Source organism: Oreochromis niloticus, linkage group LG3 (assembly GCF_001858045.2).
Source record: "Oreochromis niloticus isolate F11D_XX linkage group LG3, O_niloticus_UMD_NMBU, whole genome shotgun sequence".
NCBI lineage: Eukaryota > Metazoa > Chordata > Actinopteri > Cichliformes > Cichlidae > Oreochromis > Oreochromis niloticus.
This window is the reverse complement of record NC_031967.2, coordinates 81,994,111-82,011,310: the sequence shown is the minus strand read 5'-3', so window position 1 is coordinate 82,011,310 and position 17,200 is coordinate 81,994,111. Positions and strand designations below refer to the sequence as shown.

Sequence of the window (17,200 nt, the reverse complement as noted above, 5' to 3'; positions counted from 1 at the left end):
GTGGTTTAAAGGTGAGCGAGTCATCAATTAAGATTACCAGATATTTACCTTCAAGAGTGGTTACTGATGGGATTGTTTGGGCCCATTTCCTTGATTTAGAAAACAACGTGAGCTTCGTTTTGTCTGCGTTGAGAACAAATTTAAGCTGAAGTAATGAGTGCTGGACAGCAATAAAGGCTTTCTGCAAGGAGTCAATGGTTTGGAAAAGAGTTAAAGCACAGCTGTAAATAACTGCATCATCAGCATAGAAGTGCAAGTTTGCATCTGGCACATTTAGACCAAGATTGTTTATTTAAATGATAAATACAAGTGGACCTAATACAGAACCCTGTGGTTATGCACTGTAACAAAGTTAGAACATAAACCATCAGATTGTATGCACGGAGACCTGTTACTGAGGTAGTTTGAGAACCATGCCACTGCTCTCTCAGAGAGTCATGGCTGGTGGAGTCTACTTTTTAAAATACAATGATCAACAGTGTCGAATGTGTTTGACAAATCAATAAAAAGGGATGCACAGTGTTTTTTTGTTTTTTTTTATCAAGTGCAATAGTAATGTCATTTACCACCAGCAGCTGTGATAGTACTGTGATTCTTCCTAAAGCCTGATTGATATTCAGATAAAATGGCATTGGTCTCTAAAAACTCCTTTAACTGCTCAAACAAAAGAGCTTCAAGAACTTTGGCCAGCACAGATAGATTAGATATTGGTCTGTAATTAGTTAACACTGCTGGGTCGCCCCCTTTTAATAGAGGGACAACAAAAGCTGATTTCCATACTGAGGGAATTTCATTCGTATCCAGTGTGAGGTTGAAAAGTGATGTGAGAGACTCCGCCACAAAATCAGCTGCCAGTTTAAAGAAGTAATGATCTTGTAAATCTGGCCCTGGAGATTTTCTAGGATCTAACACTTTAGGAGCTTTACAGACCTCCTGCACAGAGAAAGGAACAAAGTTAAATGGCTGACCAGTGTACACTGGAAGGTTTGTGTCAGATTTTTACATAGACTGGGGTTCAGAGAGTCAAACAAAGAGCCAGAAGATATAAAGTGCTTGTTAAAGCAATCCATAATTGACTTTTGTTGCCATGATGCCAGGTCTCTCTTGAAAATGAGATTTTTAATCTCAATGAGATTTTTTACCTGGATAAATAAAGGACTAATAATAAAATAATCTCCTTCCTATCATAAACAGGAACAGAATCCTTAATAACATAGGTGGGTAGAGCGTGGGAGCTTTTACTCACTGAAAGAGACTTAACGATTTTCCAGAACTTCTGTGAATTATTTAGGTTCTCAGTGGTGACAGACAGATAATATTAAAAGGCATCTCCGAAAACATTAGAGCACTTATGCAAATATGATATCTTGATAAATCGAGCAGATATTTGAAGTTTCCACAGCACCATTCTCGCATGAAAATATCTTAAAAGTTTATTTTGTGACACAGAAAGAGTAATATTTCAAACTCCGCCACTCTGTGCTCCTCCGCCACTGCCTCGTTTGAGTTTTGGACAAAATGGATTCTGGGACATTGCATTCTGTCATTTCGAGCTGATTGGAGACCAAAACAGCCAATCAAATTTTTTTGAATCCAAGTCTGTGATTGGCTGGTTTTGTGGCACAAATATAATGGTGTACAGAAAGAGTTGAGCGCACAAGCAACATATTGCGAGTGAGCGTAAATGCAAAAACTGAGTGAGAGGGGCTGCTATTGTGTGTATTGTAACGATGGTTAAATGTTATGTTACCATGGTGACAGGTGACGCCCTCTTGCTGCGACGGTGTGTCCTTCCGGGGTGAGAGGGCGCCCTGTGTGTGTTGTTGTTGTTGTTGGCTGTGCCTTGGCCGCGCTGGGCAGTTAGCTCGCGGCAGTGTTCTCTGCAATAAACGGCTGTGCTCTCTGACCAACCCGGCAGGAAGCAAGTCGAACGAAACCTCTGTCTCCTCCTTTCCGGAGCTCATTACACTGGTGTCAGAAGTGACGACCGACTGCCTGAAACGCCCGACACCCTGTTGCTGGCGACGCTGACCGTCACGAGACCGGAGGATGTTGCCGGACAAGATTAAGAGGGAGACGGAGGAGAGGGAGGTTCGTCCGCGCTCGCCTGCCCATAGAGTGAGGGAAACGGCGCTGCGGCTGTCTGCTGAGGCTGGATTTTCTCCAGGTTTGGCTAGGCTCGGGACATTTTCGCACAGTGGCCGCGATTCCGGTGGGAGGGAGTCGACCTCGCTTGGCGCGCTGTCAAGTGATGTAAACAAACATGGCGGCGCCCAGCAAGCTGCCGCGAACATAAAAACGCCTAAGTTCAGCGGCAAGACGCCATGGGAAGTGTTTATTGCACAGTTTGAGCTGTTAGCTGTTGCAGCTGGCTGGTCTGAGGAACATAAAGCTCTCCAATTGGCTTTGTGCCTTTGTGAGGATGCAGCTGCGTGCCTGCTGCTGCTGACCGAGGAGCAAAGGGGAGATTATAATGCTCTGGTTGGGGCACTTCAGAGACGTTTCGGGCAGTATAACCAACCGGTGCTGCTGAGGTCGGAGTTCCACAACAGACGCAGATTGCCAGGTGAGCCCCTTCGCATTTTGGCCCATGAAGTCGAGTGTCTCTGCCGGAGGGCGTATGACAGCATGCCACCATCAGTGCAGGCGGAGTTAGCTCGGGACCAGTTCCTGCAGGCCCTGAGCCCTAAAGAGCTCCGTATGCAGACTCAGCTTGCTCGACCGGCCATGCTCAGTGCAGCCCTGGAGCTAGCGTTGGAGAGGGAGATGCTTGCAGGATCCTCTGGGGGCGCTGATGACACGCATGTGGTGAGGGCTATGTCAGCACCTGCAGGGCGGATGGAGATGCCGGCGGGCCCGTGCAGTTTGGTTCAGACGGCTTCTCTGCAGTCGCCTTCCCCTCGGGCTGGCCCACGCCGCCGACCACAGAGCTGCTGGGGATGTGGACAAGTCGGACACCTCATCAGGCAGTGCCCCAAGCTTGCAGCGGTTCAGGGAAACGCCCACGGGCCCGTGTAGGTGGGAGTACACGGGCCAGGGAGAACGACATCCCCACACCACCGCCATTTCCACCCAGTGCGGTCATCGCTGTGGGCTGGACCCAGGTTGGCGACTTTTGCCATGTTCCAGTGATGATTGCGGGGGTGTCCTGTACGGCCCTTCTGGACACAGGGTCCAATGCAACGCTGGTCCGACCCGATGTCGTCCCAACCGGGACTGCTGTGCAACCGACTGATGTGCGACTTAAGACTGTGACCGGGGATCTGGCCCCAATTAGAGGGAGGGGAGTGTTCCAGTTTAAGGTGGGGGACCTCGGTGTGCCTTATGCTGCCTGGGTGGCTGACGTGCAGGACGCCTGCATCCTTGGGCTGGATTTTTTGCGAGCCATTGGTGGTGTACTGGACTTGGGCAAAGGCTTCCTCATACTCCCTGATGGGAAGAAGGTGCAGCTTATTCCTCCCCCGGTCTGCCCAGCATCTGCCGCAGCATCCACCTCCACCTCAGAGACCCCCGCAGACCCGCCAGCAGAACAGCAAGCGGGGGAGGAGGAGAGGCTCTCAGCAGTGAGGAGCATCTGGTCAAAGAACTGTGAGGGGCTGACTCCACAGCAGCAAGAGAGTCTATGGCAGGTACTAAGAGAGTTTAGTGACATTTTTGCCCTGAAAGAAAGTGATGTTGGCTTGACACACTTGGTAGAGCATGTCATTGAGACCGGGGATGCCCAGCCTATTAAAGTGCGCCCCCGCCGCCTGCCCCTGGCTCATCAGGAGGCTGCTGACAGAGAGTTGTGTGAAATGATGAAGGCGGGCATCATAGAGCCATCTGATAGCCCGTGGGCCTCCGCTGTGGTGATGGTGCCTAAGAAAAACAGCCCAAGGATGCGTTTCTGTGTGGACTACAGACCACTCAACAAAGTGACAAAAAAGGACTCTTACCCCCTTCCCAGGATTGACGAGTCTCTCGATTTAGTAGCCGGATCCTCCTGGTTCTCCACCCTTGACCTGCGGAGTGGCTACTGGCAGGTGCCACTGTCCCCTGAGTCCAGACCGAAGACAGCCTTCTGCACCAACAGGGGACTATGGCAGTTCAAAGTCCTGAGCTTTGGTCTTTGTAACGCTCCTGCTACCTTTGAGAGGCTGATGGACAGTGTGCTGGCTGGTGTCCCACGCCAACGGTGTCTGGTCTACCTGGATGACCTTCTAGTACACGGGAGCTCCTTTGATGCTGCCCTGGAGGCCCTGAGACAAGTGTTGGGGAGGGTGGCAGCTGCAGGCCTGAAGCTGCACCCCGACAAGTGCCACTTCATGAGGAGGGAGGTGGAGTTTCTGGGCCACAAGCTGGGTCAGGAGGGCATCGGCACTTTGGAGGAGAAAATTCACACCATTACTGAGTGGCCCACACCAGCGGACCAGAAACAGCTCAAAAGCTTCCTAGGACTGGCGTCTTATTACAGGAGGTTTGTGAAGGGCTTTTCCTCTATAGCTGCACCACTCTTCCGCCTGCTGCAGAAGGACCGTGACTTCATCTGGACCCAGGACTGTCAGCAGGCATTCAACACCCTCCGCAGATCACTGACGGAGTCCCCAGTCCTCGCCCCCCCTGACCCCACCCTGCCTTTTGTCCTGGACACTGATGCAAGCAATGTGGGGCTGGGAGCCGTGTTGTCGCAGGTTGGGCCGGAAGGTGAGAAGGTGGTGGCGTACTTCAGCCGGGTCCTGAACAGGAGTGAGCGGCGCTACTGTGTCACACGACGAGAGCTGCTGGCCGTGGTGGCAGGGGTGAGACACTTTAAGTACTACCTGTGTGGCACATCATTTGTTGTCAGAACTGATCATGCCGCCCTCCAGTGGCTGATGTCTTTCAGGGAGCCAGAGGGACAGGTGGCTCGCTGGCTGGAGGAGCTCCAAGCCTTCAATTTCACTGTGGAGCACAGAGCAGGGACGCATCATTCTAACGCAGACGCCCTCTCTCGCCGCCCGTGTGCTGCAGCTGGCTGCCGTTACTGTGAGAAGCGAGAGGAGACAGAGCAGGAACTCACAACAATGGATGGAGCAACACAGCTCACCTGCAGGGCTCTTCTGGTGGTGGATGCAGCGGAGTGGAGGGCACGGCAGGAACAAGACACTGACCTGCTGCCAGTCCTGCAGTGGCTGGAGAAGGAGGAGCGACCCCTTTGGGATGAGGTCACTGGGTTTTCCATCTGTACCAGGGGGCTGTGGGCCAAGTTTACAGCTCTCAGGCTGAAGGAGGGGGTGTTGGAACGTGCCTGGAAGGATCCTGCCACAGGGGAGGAGAGGTGGCAGGTTGTGGTGCCAAGGTCGCTGAGGTCAGCTGTGCTGGAAGCCTGCCATGGGAGCACTGGCTCTGGCCACTTTGGGGTCTCCAAGACCCTCCGCCGCCTCCGCCAGGGCTACTACTGGGGTCAGCAGCGGAGGGATGTGGAAGACTTTTGCCGCAGCTGTGATGCATGTTCCTCGCACAAAGGGCCACAGGACCAGTCCCGGGCTCAGCTTCAGCAGCAACCAGCAGGAGCTCCAATGGAGCGAGTAGCTGTGGACGTCATGGGCCCATTTCCTCGTACAGACAGAGGAAACCGCTATGTCCTTGTGGCCATGGACTATTTCACCAAGTGGCCGGAAGCATATGCCATCCCAGATCAGGAGGCTGAGACTGTCGCTGATGTATTAGTGGAGGGGATGTTCAGCCGCTTTGGAACAGCAGAGACCCTCCACAGTGACCAGGGGCGTAACTTTGAGTCCAAGGTATTTGCTGCCATGTGTGAACGCCTTGGGATTAAGAAGACCCGCACCACCCTACTTCACCCCCAAAGCGATGGACTGGTGGAAAGGTTTAACAGGACGCTGGCCCAGCAGCTAGCCATCCTTACCTCAGAACACCAACGGGACTGGGACTACCATCTTCCCCTTATCCTCATGGCCTACAGGTCGGCAGTGCAAGACTCCACCCAATGTACACCTGCCCTGCTCATGTTAGGGAGAGAGCTGAGAACTCCCGCAGAGTTGGCTTTTGGGAAGCCCCCGGACGCGCCAGAGGCACCACCAGGCCGGGACTACGCAAGGAGGCTGCAGGACCGGCTGGATTCTGCTCATTCCTACGCCCGGGAGCAGCTGGCGAAGGCAGGCCTGCGCCAAAAGAGGAATTATGACATCACCACTAAGGGGAGGCACTTCCGTGCTGGGGAGCTGGTGTGGGTCTACAGCCCAAAGAGAAAGAAAGGAAGGTGTCCTAAACTGGATAGCAGCTGGGTGGGGCCCTGCAGCGTCCTGGAGCGAGTGGGGGAAGTTGTTTACAGGGTGCAGTTGCCTCCTAGAGGGAGGAAAGTGGCGCTGCACAGAGACCGGATGGCCCCCTATAGAGGACAGTCCCTCCCCTCCTTCCCTGAGGGACGCGTACAGAGCTCCCATGACCCTGCACAGAGTGACCCCCAGTCGGAGCTGCGTTCCCCTCCCTCGGGCTCTCTACCTCAAAGCCCCAAAGCTCTGTGTACCCCCAGGGGCTCAGGAGGTCAAGGAGGGAGCGTAGACTACCCCCCGCCTCAGAGACTGTGTTGTTCCCTCGGGGACGAGAAACTTACTGCTGGGGGGCAGTGTAACGATGGTTAAATGTTATGTTACCATGGTGACAGGTGACGCCCTCTTGCTGCGACGGTGTGTCCTTCCGGGGTGAGAGGGCGCCCTGTGTGTGTTGTTGTTGTTGTTGGCTGTGCCTTGGCCGCGCTGGGCAGTTAGCTCGCGGCAGTGTTCTCTGCAATAAACGGCTGTGCTCTCTGACCAACCCGGCAGGAAGCAAGTCGAACGAAACCTCTGTCTCCTCCTTTCCGGAGCTCATTACAGTATGTATGGATAATAGCAAACACTGAAATACATTTTTTCACGCAGCAATGAATTTTGTTCACTCAAATTTAGCTTTTCTTCACTCAAAAGAAATTTCTCCTCAAAATGCAACACTTGCATCTGCAAATGGTTTTTGTTTTTCGCTCAGAATAGTGGCACAAAAATAATGCCATAGATTTAGTGTTTGTGTTATTACGAGTGCTGAACAAGAAGAGTTCCAGATGGTCCAGTGGACACATGTGTGACTCCTGTGATTAAAGCATCTTTCTTTCAGCTTAACGAGTGAACCGTCAGCTCGTTCAAACACACGTTAAAGTCCGTTTGGCTCGACACCACCGAACAGAGGCAGCAATATAACATAGCTAACATTAACAGTGCAGTGAATCCTGCTTGTGCCGTCATATTCAGGACTGCAAACCGAGCAGCATCACTGACTTTCAGCTTGTTGTGTTTGTGGATATATGACTGACTTTAATTATCCATAAAATCATCACATTCTCTGTAAGATTAAGGTCAATTATTGAACGGCGTTTATTTTAAAGTAAAGGCTTTAAAATCAAGTTAGTACAAACATTAATAATAATGGATTGCATTTATATAACGCTTTTTCAAGACCCTCAAAGCGCTTTACAATTCCACTATTCATTCACACACTGGTGGAGGCAGCTACAGTTGTAGCCACAGCTGCCCTGGGACAGACTGACAGAAGTGAGGCTGCCATATCACACCATCGACCCCCCTGGCCATCATCAGTAGGCAGTAGGTGAAGTGTCTTGACCACGGACACAATGACCGAGACTGTCCAAGCCGGGGCTCGAACCGGCAACCTTACAAATACAAGACGAACTGCCAACTCTTGAGCCACGATCGTCATCACTACTGTCACGTAACTTTGCCGACATGTGGCCAACAGTAATATTTTAATGTTCTTCATTATTAAACATTTGCACATAAATAAGTTACATAATATTCAGTACTTACTTTTAAGAGTTTACTCTTTGGCCGCTCTGCTTCCGACGTTTTTTTCAGCAAAATTGTCCACACCCACCGCTGCGCTATGAAGTCTGGGATATGTTGGGCCATGAAGTCTACACCGCCACAGCCTTAAAATTCAGGGAAATGAAGGACGCATTTAAAGACCGCATTTCGAGCAGCCTTTGAATTGGGACAGCCTTCGTCGCGTCGCTGTGACGTAATCGGCCTTAAAATGTGGCCTTTAAGGCTGCAGACCCTGAATTGTCCCAATTCAGGGTATGCGCGCTTGAAGTACGCACACTACGCGTACTACGTACGGTGCGTACTACAAGTACGGGAAGTGCGGAAGAGAGAGGCTTGTGAAATGGGACGGTCTAGCCTTCGTCGCGCTGTTCAGGTTGCCTAGCAACCATGATACTAACCGCGAGAAATGTTTCATACAGCATTGTGTGACAGAAATGAAGGAGAAAGAATGTGTTGTTGTTCATTCATTTTTGTCATGACATCACTTTGATTAGTTGAGACCACAGGACTGTAAAACATGATAGTTGGGCTTCATTTCTGTACTGAACAGTCATTTCAACATTAGTTAGTAAATAATAATTAGCTAATGTTATTCATGAGACTAAAGTCATCTCACTGTGGTAATGTTAATATAATATGGACAATATTATATGTATTGTCAGATTATATATATATATATATATATGAGCTTGAACTCTGGGTCAAAGATGCAATAAGCAGTTAATTATATTTCCTATCACCTTAAATCTTCACTCAAAGACAAGTATCTCTGACAGTGTATATACAGATGTATTATATTTAAGAGACAAACATTGTTTTTTCAATATGTTGGCATTACTAAATTTGGCTCAATGCTTATATATATGTGTAAAAAGAAAATGTACGAGCTGTGAAAACTGTTTCTGATAGAATGAAGAGTAGACTGATATATGAAATATTCCTTTATTGGGTGAGAAAATCAGAGCATGTCATAACTGCTTTAAGTCATACAGAATAGATATCAGAGCCTTAAACAGGCCGACTTCTGCTAAATGGGTCAAACTGGGCAGAAAGTCTACAAACACATAACATCCTTATAGAATATGATGTAACACTATAGATCAACTTACCTCAGAATATATAAAGCATATAAACAATTACAGCAATATGATGCAACAAACACAGCAGTGCTACTAATCCAAAATACTCAAAGCTTCATAGAACTGAAACAAACATTTATTTTTAGCTCCATTCTGCTGCTGATACATACTTTAGGTTTCTGAATATTAAACTTGTTGCTGCCTTTCATAGTGTGTAACTTGAAGGCCCTGAGTACTTTCTCCCACACTGAAAACACTGGAATGATAACATTTTTTGAACATTACCTAATAAGACTGATTCAGGAAAGACAATTAGTTATGTTAAACTTTCCTAGCAGTCCTTCGCAAACAGGGAACAGTCTGTCTATTCTCTCCATCTGTCAGCTGCTGCTGGCTCTTCCTCCTCCTCTTCCTCACACACTGCTGAGTTTGTCCTGGTGGATCATCAGGGGTGCAAAGCCTCACAGATGATGTGCAGCAGTGGGTCCCTCAGTCTGTCCTCACTCTGGACACTTGCAGTCGTCACACATGGAAATCAAATGTGTGATAACCTGCAGGATTCAAACACAAGTGTAACTTATAAATACATGTTCATACTTTTATTCCACAATCAGAGAGAAAGAAACAGAGAGAGAGTGCAGGACAGACAGACAGGTGACAGTCTCAGGTGTATACACTGCTACAAAACAGCACAGAGAAGGAGGATTTAGTGTTTGTGTTATTACGAGTGCTAAACAAGAAGAGTTCCCAGATGGTCCAGTGGACACATGTGTGACTCCTGTGATTAAAGCATCTTTCTTTCAGCTTAACGAGTGAACCGTCAGCTCGTTCAAACACACGTTAAAGTCCGTTTGGCTCGACTCCACCGAACAGAGGCAGCAATATAACATAGCTAACATTAACAGTGCAGTGAATCCTGCTTGTGCCGTCATATTCAGGACTGCAAACCGAGCAGCATCACTGACTTTCAGCCTGTTGTGTTTGTGGATATATGACTGACTTTAATTATCCATAAAATCATCACATTCTCTGTAAGATTAAGGTCGACTAATATATATATATATAGAAGTAAAGGCTTTAAAACCAAGTTAACGCTGAAAGTACAAACATCACTAATGTCACATAACTTTGCCGACATGTGGCCAACAGTAATGTTTTGATGTTCTTCGTTATTAAACATTCGCACATAAATAAGTGACATAATATTCAGTACTTACTTTTGACAGTTCACTCTTCGGCCGCTCCCTTCTGCCGTATTTTGCGGCAAAATTATCCACACCCACCGCCGCGGTATGGATTGTGGGATATATGGGGCCACGAAGCGTGCACCAGACCACGCTTGATATTTGGGGAAATCGACGGCGCATTTGGAGTATGCATTTGAAGTGCACTTTGAATTGGGACAGCCGTCGTCGCGTGGCGGTGACGTACTCGCACTTGAAATGCATACTTCAAGCGTGCAGACCCTGAATTGGGACACAGCCTCTGTGTTTCATGCAGTCTGTGTCGCGTCGTCTGTATTCCCACCCTCTATGTTTTCACGCCCAGTCTTTTGTATTCTTAGCCATAGTTTTCCGTGTATTCATAATTTATCATAGTATTAGTTACCCAGTTTAGTTAAAGTTTAGTTCTCATCACTGTGATTCTGCCTTGTTTGAACCCCATGTCTCTTCATAAAGGCTCGCATTTCATTCAAAGTTTCGTCTTCACCTGTGTCTGCACCTGAGTCCTCCACTCACTCTCCATACGGTCAGCCACTGCGACCGTGACAGACTGTGTGATTGATTTAAATTCAGTACCATGCATGCATACTTTAAAGGTACATTTTGGATACAGTTGTGATTTCCAGTCTGCTGTCACCCCCAAACACCCAAAGGCTCCGGGGGTATGGGATCAGAACGATGCCACCTTGAAATGAAAAAATATTGAAACCGAAAAAAATATTGTACCTGAAATAAATGTACTAAAAAATCTTGTAATGAAACTGAAAAAAAAAATTAATAGTGAAAAACAATTAATTGAAACTGTAAAAACAGCACTAGTGGCCTCTATGATGTATGCAAATACATGCGGGTCAGAATCCCCCCCCCAGTGCACCCTCAGGCGCCAAAACAGTGCCAGCAGAGTGCAACTGAAAAATGGTTTGAAACCAAAAAATTGATTAAAACTGAAAAAAATTGTAAACAAAAAAAAAATACAGTTTCAATTAATTGTTTTTCACTATCATTTTTTTTTCAGTTTCACTACAGTGTAGCAGTGTACCGTGTAAGATCCAATTAATACACTACAAGCTATGGTCAGAAATGAATGACTAACACTGACTGTACTATGAGTATCTCTGAAAAACCACACATATTTCCTTACGAAATGTTGCCAGAATGTATACAAACAGATCCCTTTATATAGTTTGAAACATTTAGCGAAGCAGTTCTTGTAAGTAACTGTGTTGGAAACACAATGAGTGCTGTCAGTCCGCATTTTGAGCAGGAGAAGAAGTTCCTCTCTGCTAACCTGTCCTTCTGGGTGGTAAGAGGACACTATGATGGCTTTCCATGTATTTTACATAATTCCTCCTTGGTCCCACTTTTTATCCCACATACTTGAATTATAGTATTAAAGTTAAATAAAAACATTCAGTAAAAGGACTAGATGTTACAATCCCTGATAATGCATTGGTTTAAAGGGAGAAAATCTTGAGGGATGGCTGTTTTGAGGAAGGGCAGCCCAGAAACATTACCAGCAGCACACATCATTGTGTGCCTCAACTTTCAGTCTTTTACCCAACCTGCCATTTTTCCTTGGTTAGGTTTAGGGATTAGAGATCTGATCAGGATTATCAAAATAAAATTTGGGACACATCGTCCATCGACCATGGATTCATCAGGAGTTTCAGCCCCTCCAGGGTGGATCAGGTCACTGGTTTATGTTGTATTGTTATTGCTTCTTCTATTCACTGCAACTGAAAAATATTACTTACCTCTCTAACATTTATGGAGCCTCATTTCCTCAAAGGGATAGAAAAGGTGATAGAGAGAAGTAAGACATAAGGGACAAGATAAAATTTTTTTTAAGAGGTTAATGTAAATACTTCACTACAGTAGTATTATACCTGCAGCATTTTTTGCCCCCCCCCCCCCCCCCCAACCCCCTACCCCTACCCCACCCGCATCCCCCCTCCCCTATCCCCGTCTGCGTTCATGTGTGCGCGTGAACGGACTTTGCGCGTGAACGGACTTTGCGCGTGAACGGCCTTGTGAGTTCAGAGGTCATATGTGTTTACATGTGTTTAATAGCGTTTTATTTAATGAAACCATTATGTGTTTTAATTAAACTCTTTTTTAAAGGATTGTATAGGTCTCAGAGTTCTGTTATTTAGACATAGATGATTTAATTTAACTAGTTTAGGGGTATTTTGCTTTTTTCTTTAGGGCTCTGAAACACACAGAGGGTAATAGTTTCAAACAGAATACCACAAACAGCAGGCATTCCTTTAGAAATAAACAGGGATTCTTAATTCTGCAACAGTTAGACAGAGGGGGGTTACAGTTAGACCCCCTACAGGCAGCAGAAGAGGTCAGCCTTATCAAGAGCATCTCAACTGTACATGGAGTTTTCAATACAAACAGTCTCCTTTATCTTATGTCAGAGGTCCGGCGGTGCCAGGTCCATCGGAGCCACCAAAGCTTTTTCACCTTTTATCATGCCATTACACTTTCTACTGACCATCCTCCAAACAGGTTTCACCTTTTGTTTACACCTTTATCTCTGCATCTCAGAGGTCACCTGAAACCAAGCCCCACACCTATATAAAATACCCTAATCAGCCACACTCACTGAGGGCCGGCGGTGCCAGGTCCATCGGAGCCACCAAAGCTTTTTCACCTTTTATCATGCCATTACACTTTCTACTGACCATCCTCCAAACAGGAAACACCTTTTGTTTACACCTTTATCTCTGCATCTCAGAGGTCAGCTGAAACAAGCCCCACCTATATAAAAATGCCCTAATCAGCCACACTAACCCTTTACATCGGTCATTGAGAGCATAACACTTCGTTCATCAGCACGGACAACAACCCTAAGAGCGTTCTTTTTAACATGGACAGCATATATGGTAGGTAAAACAAGACTATTAACGGATTCTTAAATTTATACAATTGCATATCAAAAAATATTCAAACTGTTTTCTCTTCTAAACAAAAGCCTGATTTTTAGGAACTTGGCACACTGGGACACCCCACGCGGCACTTACACAAGGTTTGTATTTCTTCTTCTCACACAAAACAGATTGTGCCTCATTGTTTAGAAGCAATCTTACCTGTTTCACACATAGTAACATTTAAATGTGTATTTCTCATTCTTTCTACAGGATCACAAAGCTATATAGGGCAAACAACACCTCTAAAAAACACAAGGTAAATATAGTGTTACACATGTTTTAAATATGTGTGTGTGTGTGTGTGTGTGTGTGTGTGTGTGTGCGCGCGTGTGTTCTGTTTAAACCTTGTATTAACAGTGCTTATCCCCGGGTACAGGTTCAATAAGTTGTCCAGAAAAACCTACAGAAGCGGGGGCAATAAGACCAAGCCTTACGTTAGGTATGTATACATGTCTCTATACATGACACTCAATTTAAAGGAAAAAAAGGTTTTAAATATTTACAAATGTTCTAATACACCAGGCCCGAGACAGAGTACACAGCGTGTCAAGAAGCGGGGCCATCCGGAATAACACAGAACAAAGTGTGAGTATAGGCATAAATAAATCAAAAGAGCCAAACACATCCTGCTTTTGAAATGATACACCATATATATTTCTAACACCCGTCTATCTCCACAGCGATCACACAACCCCTTACCACTACGGACCCCTTGAAGACCCCTTGACGTTTTTGGAATATTTACGTGATATTGAACCCCCAGAACAACAAGAAAAACCACAACCTTTGGGCATCGTTGGAGAATCGGAAGAATTCTTCATCACCGGGCCACACATACCAGCGAGTGAGTGTCTGCCTAGTGATTTCAACGATGTTTTCGAGTACAGTCTATCAGATTTCAACATAAATGACATACCCGCCACGCCAGAATGTCTCAGAAACAACAGTGATTCAGACATAGGTTTTGAAGAAGGCGGCATAACAGACTCACAAATATCGCAGGCATATGATGCATACTTAAATGCAGCAAAACCCTCTACTTTTGAACAGAGCCATTGTGCTTCAAAAAATGATATATTATCTTTGATCGATGCTAAACTTAGTCAACATCAACGAGAAATAGAGGCTAAACTTAACCAGCAACAACAAGCAATACAGCTGAACTTGCAAGAAATAGTAGTTAAAGTTAACCAAGATCGAGAAGCAGCACAGGGCAACTTGCAAGAAATAGCACGGGTTCTAACAAGTAGCCAGCAGGCAATAAACGAGACCTCAGGTTTATTACGTCTCATTAATACCACCATTCTAAATAGGTGACTTTTAAAATCCACATCATGGACCCACCCTGTAAATTATTCAAGCACAATGATGGTACCTCCGCTAGGGCTAAATGGTTTGACTTTGAGGCTTTTAACCAGGCGGCTGCGCAATTAGTAAGCAATTGTCAAGTTTTGCATGCAACACTTAGTAGTCTCGCTGCAGCCCGCAGTGGTGTGTCTAATGAGCGTCCTTGTCCAACTCATTCTGAACCTATTGGTGATGATGCATCCGAAACACAGACGGAGTTTCCTGTAACCCCGAATGTTACTGTTGCAGGGACTGTTGTTACTCAGGATACCGATGAATGTCTTATTACTGAGCCTTCTTTCACCCCTGAACGGGTGGGTGCACCCAGAGCACATGCTTATCAGGGGGCTGATGCTACTGTATCTGTTGCTGTTGCTGTTGCTGACGCATCACCACACAGCCCCTCAAACAATGGAAATTCCTCAAGTGTTAACCATACACAATCACATGCTGCAGTAGTTGAGCCCATTGTTCAGTCTGGGTCTGGCAGTCACAGCCAGCTTAGCATCAGAGAGATACCTAATTTCAACGCCCGAGAATTGCGCGAGCGCCTTGATTTTAGGGACATAAGTCTTGATGATCCAGAACAAGTGCCAGAAAGAGTTAGAAGCTGCCTAGCTAATGTGATAGATAGAGCAGTGGCTGGATCTCAGCAGGGTTGTGTCCTAAATGTGGTCCTCCGTGGACCCTCGTTGGCTTCTGATGTTCAAGCTGTTTTAAATCCTGATGATCAGTATGACCCTGACCTGTTTCTCGACCAAATAGCACAAGTTATGCAAAGTAACGACGAATCTATCGGTGATGATGAATTAGAGTTTATTGTCACAGTTGCACAAAACAGTAGCGGTGGCGGAGGTGCTCGCTTAAAACTGGCAAACATCCCTTATGATGAGATTCTCTCAAAGAAGGGTAAACATCTGTATACACCAAACAATACGCACAACAATTTGTGCTTCTCCCTTTGCATAGCACATTCATTAAACCCCACAGCCCCAGAGCATGAAAAATATGCTACTGCTAAACAGTTACATGCTCAAGTAGGTCTATGCGACACACAGACAGTATCATTCTCTGATGTCTGCAAATTTGAGAAACACCTAAACATTAAGATAGTAATCTATTATCACGCAGCAGGGCGTAAACGTCTGCATGCTTTTTTCACACATGATGAGCCAAATCCAAACACTGTAATGATGTACCTACACAATGAACACTATCACCTGATTGAAAAACCCACAGCTTTTCTAGGGGCAGGCTATGTGTGTAATTTTTGTTACAATACATATGATTCACCGCTCTATCACAGCTGTAAACATAGATGCAATGTATGTTTCACACTCTGTCACCACCACAGAGGTCCAACCGTGAAATGCAGTGACTGTAACCGCATCTGCAAATCACAACACTGTTACCAACAACACAAATTACCAGAAATAAAACACAACATGGTCCCGTGTGACAATATGAAGCATTGCATGAGCTGTGGTGTCACATATAAAAAATCAAAGAAATCACCACACAGATGTGTCCAGCCTAAATGCGAGCACTGCTGCGAGCCTAAATTAGCCGGGGACTCTGAGCATCAGTGTTTTATACAGCCTGTTGAACAACAGAACCCTTGCGATAAATATATTTTATATGATTTTGAGACAAGGTATCACAACGGTAAACATGAGGCCAACTTTGTGTGTGCGTCTGATCTGAAGGGCAACAAGTTCTCATTTAATACATTAAAATGTGTGGCTGCGTTTGTGCAGCATTACAGACGCCCGAGGTTTCGTGGGTACACATTCATAGCCCATAACGCATCCGGCTTCGATAATTACATACTTTTAGAGTACATGGTCAAGCAATGTATAACACCTACCGTCACAATGAGAGGGAGCCGTGTGATTTTGATGCATGACAGGGAGTATGACCAACGGTGGATTGATTCGTTCAGCTTTTTGCCCATGGGCCTTGCCAAAATACCCTCTGCTTTAGGTTTTCAAGACCTGCAGAAGGGCCATTTCCTACACAGATTCAACACTAGGGATAATGAGTATTATGTCGGTCCATACCCAGAACCCTCCTTCTACGGCTATGAGCGCATGTCTGAAAGTGGTAAGGCGAGCTTCATGGAATGGTACCAGACTGCCTCACAGAACACCTTTGATTTTCAGGCTGAACTCAGGCGCTACTGTGTTAACGATGTTGATGTCCTGCGTAAAGCATGTACCATATATCGTGACACTCTGTTGGATTGTACACAAGTTGATCCATTCATGCACACCACCCTGGCTGCATTCAGTATGGGCGTGTATAAAACGCTGTTTCTGCCTAGAGACACACTCGCTCTCACGTATGATGGTGCATATGTTGAGCAGAATAAGACGTTTTCAAACGTCTCTATTGAATGGCTTCAATATGTGTCCCACACCACCAACACAGTGATAAAACACGCTCTCAGAGGAGGCGAACAAAGGGTTGGGCCATATTTTCTGGACGGCTTTGACCCCGCTACTAACACAGCTTACGAATTTGCAGGATGTTTTCACCACGGATGTGTTAAATGCTACCCCGAGAGTGAAGTAAATCCTGTCAGCAAAGCGTCCTACGGACGGCTGCATCGTATGTTTTGTGACAAAGTGGATGCACTGAAATCACAATACAGTTTGAGCGTTGTTGTGATGTGGGAGTGCGAATGGGCTGCCTTGAAGCAGACAGACCCTGCAGTTGTGGCTGAAAGCCAGAACGCCTGAACCCCCGAGACGCCCTTTTTG

General features: G+C 46.3%; 1 protein-coding gene and 1 long non-coding RNA gene across 3 annotated transcripts in view; both read left to right on the top strand.

Moving 5' to 3' along the window:
* LOC100692238 (H-2 class II histocompatibility antigen, E-S beta chain) overlaps window positions 1-17,200 on the top strand; it is a 488,804-nt gene that overhangs the window by 387,825 nt on the left and 83,779 nt on the right. The gene's annotated exons all lie outside the window — the stretch shown is intronic.
* On the top strand, window positions 12,679-14,252 carry LOC109201547 (uncharacterized). The gene is made up of 6 exons (XR_002061602.2): window positions 12,679-13,046; window positions 13,136-13,189; window positions 13,302-13,347; window positions 13,468-13,530; window positions 13,614-13,676; window positions 13,772-14,252. It is a non-coding gene; the product is annotated as an uncharacterized LOC109201547 (long non-coding RNA).